General features: G+C 43.8%; 1 non-coding gene across 1 annotated transcript; it reads right to left on the minus strand.

Moving 5' to 3' along the window:
* Positions 1-6,076: 6,076 nt before the first annotated feature.
* Positions 6,077-6,178, minus strand: LOC115932567 (small nucleolar RNA U13). Its single transcript, XR_004068835.1, has one exon. It is a non-coding gene; the product is annotated as a small nucleolar RNA U13 (small nucleolar RNA).
* Positions 6,179-6,451: the final 273 nt, after the last annotated feature.

The following is a 6,451-nucleotide window of genomic DNA, read 5'->3' on the forward strand; positions in this document are numbered from 1 at the left end:
TGATCCACTCGCCTAGGCCTCCCAAAGTGCTGGGATTACAGACGTGAGCTACTGTGCCCAGCCACTTTATTCTACTCATTTATGAAACTATTACCATTATATAACCTATGTTTTGCACAGTCTGGTTGGCATGAATTCAAATTAGATTATATTAGCATATTATGATAAAAATTTACCTATTCCTATTTTTTGCAAGATGTTAAAAATTTCTGTGCAGAAATAACTAAAAAGAAAAAGAAAAAGAAAAAGACCTTATAAGCCTCACAAATATTAGGTCAAAAATGGTCCATTCAGGAATTCTAGTAATTTCTGTTGATAAAATGAAAAAAGAATTCGACATCTTGTACATGTAGCAGTAATGATTCTGAAGTAATATGGCTTAAATTTTGAAAATCAAATGGGCCAGGCCAATGTATTCAAATAAGTACCCTTTCCTCAAAAATGATTATCTTGGGAGAAGCTTACTTAATGCAATGATGCTGTCAGTGCTCAAACTATTTTTGGAACCCATCTTTTGATACTGCTTTCAAAGCCCCAGGCAAACCCTTCTGTATAGCTTCATTGGTGTGGTAGACTCTGACAGGTGCTGCTCAGATACATCTTCAAGAAAAGGCTGGTCATCCAGCTGCCAGGGGTGGAGTTCCATTCTCTGATAGCTCCAGTGGTGGACTTGGTCAGAGCCAGCCTCAGCTTTGGAGTTGGGGTCAAACTTTTGGAATGGTTTCCAGACAATGACTAAACAAGGCCTATGTGGTCCAGTGTTCTTCCCCAAGGTGGGGTTCCTTTAAGGGGCCTTCTTTGCTTCATTCTCCCTGATGAGCTGGCAGAGAGAATGTCAGGTGCACATCTCAGCCTGACATCTCCTTCTGCCTATCTGGCTTCTTCTCCATTTTCTTCACAGGTGTTACTCTCCAGTACATTTTATTTATTTATTTATTGATTATTTATTGACCCTTTGTCCCCAGGCTGGAGTACAGTGGCACAATCTCAGCTCACTACAACCTCTGTCTCCCAGGTTCAAGTGATTCTTATGTCTCAGCCTCCTGAGTAGCTGGGATTACAGGTGCATGCCACCACACTGGGCTAATTTTTGTATTTTTAGTAGAGATGAGGTTTCGCCATGTTGGCCAGGCTGATCTTGAACTCCTGGTCTCAAGGGATTGCCCGCCTCCCAGAGTGCTGGGATTACAGGTGTGAGCCACTGCGCCTGGCCCCCAATAAATTTTTTGTACTTTTTTTTTTTTTTGAGAGGGAGTCTTGCTCTGTCGCCCAGGCTGGAGTATAGTGGCATGATCTCGGCTCACTGAAACCTCTGCCTCCTGGGTTCAAGTGATTGTCCTGCCTCAGCCTCCCTAGTAGGTGGGATTACGGGTGCCCGCCACCATGCCCAGCTAATTTTTGTATTTTAGTAGAGACTGAGTTTCACCATGTTGTCCAGGCTGGTCTCAAACTCCTAACCTCAGGTGATCTGCCCAATTTGGCCTGCCAAAGTGCTGGGGTTACAGGTGTGAGCCACCATGCCTGGCCAAAAATTTGATCTTTATCCTTAAGACAAAAGGGACTCAGGAAGCCCATTTTAAAAAGTTAGATTATATCTATGATTTAGAAAAACCATTCTGGATGCAATATAGAGAATAGATTGTGAGGAGATGGGGAAGAAAGGAGAGTAGTTAAGAAACTGTGGCAAAATGTCAGGTAACAGAAGATGTCAGCTTGGACTAGAATAGTGACACTTGGAGTCAGGCATGGTGACACCCATGTGTAGTCCCAGCTACTTGGAAGGCTGAGTCAGGAGGATCACTTGAGCCCACAAAGCTCCACTTTGGGAGGCCAAGGCAGGTGGATCACTTGAGATCAGGAGTTCGAGACCAGCCTGGCCAACATCGTGGAACCCCATCTCTACTAAAAATACAAAATTAGCCAGGTGTGGTGGTACACGCCTGTAATCCCAGCTACTCGGGAGGCTGAGACAGGAGAATCACCTGAAACCAGGAGGCAGAGGCTGCAGTGAGCCGAGATTGTGCCACTGTCCTCCAGCCTGGTCAAGACAGAGCAAGACTGTCTCACCAAAAAAGAGAAAATATAGTGTCAGTTGGGATGAGGCTAAGTGGACATGAAGCCAGCCAGATAGTCTAATATGTGCTACTCTTTTTTTTTTTTTTTGAGATGGAGTTTTGATCTTGTTGCCCAAGCTAGAGTGCAATGGCGCGATCTCGGCTCACCACAACTTCTGCCTCCCAGGTTCAAGTGATTCTCCTGCCTCAGCCTCCTGAGTAGCTCGGATTATAAGCATGTGCCACAATGCCTGGCTATTTTTGTATTTTTAGTAGAGATGGGATTTCTCCATGTTGGTCAGGCTGATCTCGAACTCCTGACCTCAGACGATCCGCCTACCTTGGCCGCCCAAACTGCTGGGATTACAGGCGTGAGCCACCGTGCCCAGCTTTTGTGCTACTCTTAAAAATAGCAATTATTGGCCCAGCGCGGTGGCTCATGCCTATAATTCCAGCACTTTGGAAGGCCAAGGCAGGCGGATCACTTGAGGTCAGGAGTCAGACCAGCCTGACCAACATGGTGAAACCTCGTCTGTACTAAAAAAAATACAGAATTAGCCGGGTGTGGTGGCCTATGCCTGTAATCCCAGGTACTTGGGAGGCTGAGGCAGGAAAATCACTTGAACCCAGGAGACGGAGGTTGCGATGAGCCGAGATCATGCCATTGCACTCCAGCCTGGGCAACAAGAGCAAAACTCCATCTAAAAAAAAAAAAAGAAAAAAAAAAGTAAAATATATCATATGTTACATGATGACAAGTGTTCAAGAGAAAAATAAAGCCAAGGTGAGGCTAGGGCCTCTGGGCATGTATTGTTAGATAGGGTGGCCAGGGAAGGCCTCATTTAGGAAAGTAACCTGTGAATAAACAAGGAGAGGCTTGGGTAGCTTGCAGTAGGTGTCATTATCTGGCACCTGATAAGCACATTATGAGTTTGATTTGAGGTCATCATGGAGAAAGTCAATTTGTCCCTGTCAAATTGAGAGGTGGTACTTGTCTTATCTTAGACCACAGAGAGAAAAATCTAATCTTTACTAAAGATTTTGACCTAAAGTCTAACTTCTGCCTTTCTAAGAATTTCTTCCACTGTACAGAGGGAAGCCAACCTGATGGGTAGCATAAGAGAATAAGCATGTCTGGCATGGGGCAGTGGCTCATGCCTATAATTCCAACACTTTGCAAGGCTGAGGCGGTGGATCACATGAGGTCAGGAGTTCGAGAGCAGCCTGGCCAATATGGTGAAACCCCATCTCTACCAAAAATACAAAAGAAAAAAAAATATTGCCGGGTATGGTGGTGGGCACCTGTAATCCCAGCTACTCAGGAGGTTGAGGCAGGAGAATCACTTGAACCCGGGAGGTGGAGGTTGCAGTGAGCCAAGATCATGCCATTGCACTTCAGCCGGGGTGACAAGAGCAAAACTCCATCTCGAGAAAAAAAAAAAAAAAAAAAAGAGAATGAGCATGTCTAGAATGCAAAGTAACCTAGTCAGAGAATGTTAAAACCACAAGGGAATCTCAGAGATCATGTACCTCACTCCCCACCCATTTTACAGAGGAAGAAACTGTAGGATTAACTTAGGTGAGTCTTATGATAATTTAATGGCTAACTTGGTCTCAAATCTTTCTATTTTGAGTTTACTGATCGCTCCATTAGACCATACGGTCTCCCTAAGTGATGAGGATGAGGAGAGAATACTTTCATTACAGACTTCTCAATGCCCACTATTACCGGATCAGCCTTTGTTTTACTTCCCTGTGAGTTGATCATGCCCAGGAAGAGACATGAATGGAGTTAGAGGAAATTCTGACATGTTGCTCATGGAATCATTTCCCATTCTCCGAAACTTCTTGCCCAAGGTAGGCTTCTTCAAGTAAGTCAAAGAGTAGCAAAGTTCATTCTAATTAGCTCTCTGAACATGACATCTTCTGAGTTGTCTCATTGGTAGCTTCTAATGGCCACAAAAAGAAAACGGTGATCAGGTGGGGCGATGTGGCTCACGCCTATAATCCCAGCACTTTGGGAGACTGAGGCAGGAGGCTCGCTTGAGCCTAGAAGTTCAAGACCAGCCTGGTCAAGATGGAGAAACCCTGTCTCTACTAAAAATACAAAAATTAGCTGGATGTAGTGGCATGTGCCTGTAATCCCAGCTAGTCAAAAGGCTGGGGCACGGGAATCACTTGAACTCAGGAGGCAGAGGTTGCAGAGAGCCAAGATCACGCCACTGCACTCCAGCTTAGACAACAGAGTTTCAGTCTCAACAAAACAAAACAAAAGGGAGATCAACAGAAGAAAGGGAATTCTGATACTCAGATTATGCATATGTACATAGTGGTTTGGATGGGACCTTGGAAAATTCTGCTGATTCCTGTGGAAGTTTTTTTTTTTTTTTTTTTTTTTGAGAAAGGGTCTCATTCTGTCACCCAGACTGGAGTGCAGTGGCGTGGTCCTGGCTTGCCACAATCTCTGCCTCCCAGGCTCAAGCGAGTCTTTTGCCTCAGCCTCCTCAGTAGCTGGGATTACAGGTGCGTGCCACTATTGCCTGGCTAATTTTTGTATTTTTATCAGAGATGGAGTTTCACCATGCTGGCCAGGCTGGTCTCGATCTCCTGACCTCAGATGATCCACCCGCCACGCCCTCCCAAAGTGCTGAGATTACAGGTGTGAGCCACCACACCCAGCCTTTAGTATTTCTTTTTTGATGGCATGTTATTACAGATCATCTACAAAATGTAAATTGAAAAAATACGAGTGGGTTGGAGTCGGGGTGTTATTATGTGCCCCAGATATTTCTCCTAAAACAACCACTGCCAAATACAATCTAGTATTTCTTGCTATGTAAAGTTTTTAATAATTGGTTTCAGTGACACGATAATACACTTGAAAATCTTCATATCTTTCTTTAGGTAGGAAGACACTTTGAAGAACTTGACGAGCTATATAGGCATGATGTGTTGAGTCCTATCTGTTCTTTCCAGGGGATGTAGACAGGTTGAGGTTGGAATGGGCCATAGTCAGGAACCAGTTCATGAGTAGGCAACACCACCAAGAAGCAGAATCGAAACACAAAGTCAGAGTCACAAAGAGTGATGGCTTGGGCAAATGGAGATTCAAAATCATGTGCCAAAAATCCAGATGGAGTTGTGTGGGCAGCATTCTGCTGCAGCAGTGTCTCTGTTAAAGGCCGGTGGCAGAGCCCCTGTGGTTTGCATGGAGAAGGGAAGAAAGGAGAGATGCTTCCTTGGTTTTAAAGCCCAAATGTATTATCATCTGATTAGTGAAGCCTTTCTGGATTCCCTTAGAGATGTGGTCACTCCTGTCTTGGAGCTACCAAGGCAATTGTATTTCTCCTGTGATATCTCATAGCTCTTTACTATCTTGTGATATCATCACTTTTGTTGCAGTCTTTACAAAATGCCTAGGACAGTGCCTTGCGCATAACATGTGCACCAGAAATGTTTATTGATCTGAATACATAAGCCCTAATGCAGACAGACTATGAAAAATGGAAATGCTAATAAGACCTACCACATGGGGTTACTGTGAGGATAACATAAAATAATCTTCATAAAGTGCTTTGCTCAGGACTTGGCACACAGACACTTATTTAATATTAGCTATTATTCAATTATTTATTAAATTGAAACAATAAATGAGAATTAATTAATTAATTAATTTAAGACAAAGTCTCGCTCTGTCACCCAGGCTGGAGTGTAATGGCGTGATCTCAGCTCAGTGCAACCTCTGTCTCCCGGCTGCAAGTAATTCTCTTGCCCTAGCCTCCCAAGTAGCTGGGATTACAGGTGCCTGCCACTACGCCCAGCTAATTTTTTTATATTTTCAGTAGAGACGGGGTTTTGCCATGCTGGCCAGGCTGCTCTTGAACTGACCTCAGGTGATCCACTGGCCTCGGCCTCCCAAAGTTCTGGAATTATAGGCATGAGCCACCTCACCCGGCTGAGAATTTATTATTTATTTATCACATCAGACAGGTGTCTGATGTGATAGACACCTATCACACAGGTGTCTGATGTGATAAATATGTAGACATCATAACAAGGTTTGAGGGAGGCACAGCTCACACATGCGTGTAAATAATTAACACACTTATAAACTACAAAAGGAAAGAAGACAAAAAATAATTAAAAAAAGAAATGAACTATAAAAGGATTATTATAAATGAGAACTTAAATACTTGTTTCTGTCAATTGGTCTTTTAGTTTTTCTTTTTTTTTTTTTGAGATGGGATCTTGCTCTGTCACCCAGGCTGGAGTGCAATGGCACGAACATGGCTCACTGAAGCCTCAACCTCCTAGGCTCAAGTGATCCTTTCCACTTCAGCCTCCTGAGTAGCTGGGATTACAGTCATGCACCACTACGCCCGGCTAATTTTTAAAAG

Source organism: Gorilla gorilla, chromosome 1, assembly GCF_029281585.2.
Source record: "Gorilla gorilla gorilla isolate KB3781 chromosome 1, NHGRI_mGorGor1-v2.1_pri, whole genome shotgun sequence".
NCBI classification, from domain to species: domain Eukaryota; kingdom Metazoa; phylum Chordata; class Mammalia; order Primates; family Hominidae; genus Gorilla; species Gorilla gorilla.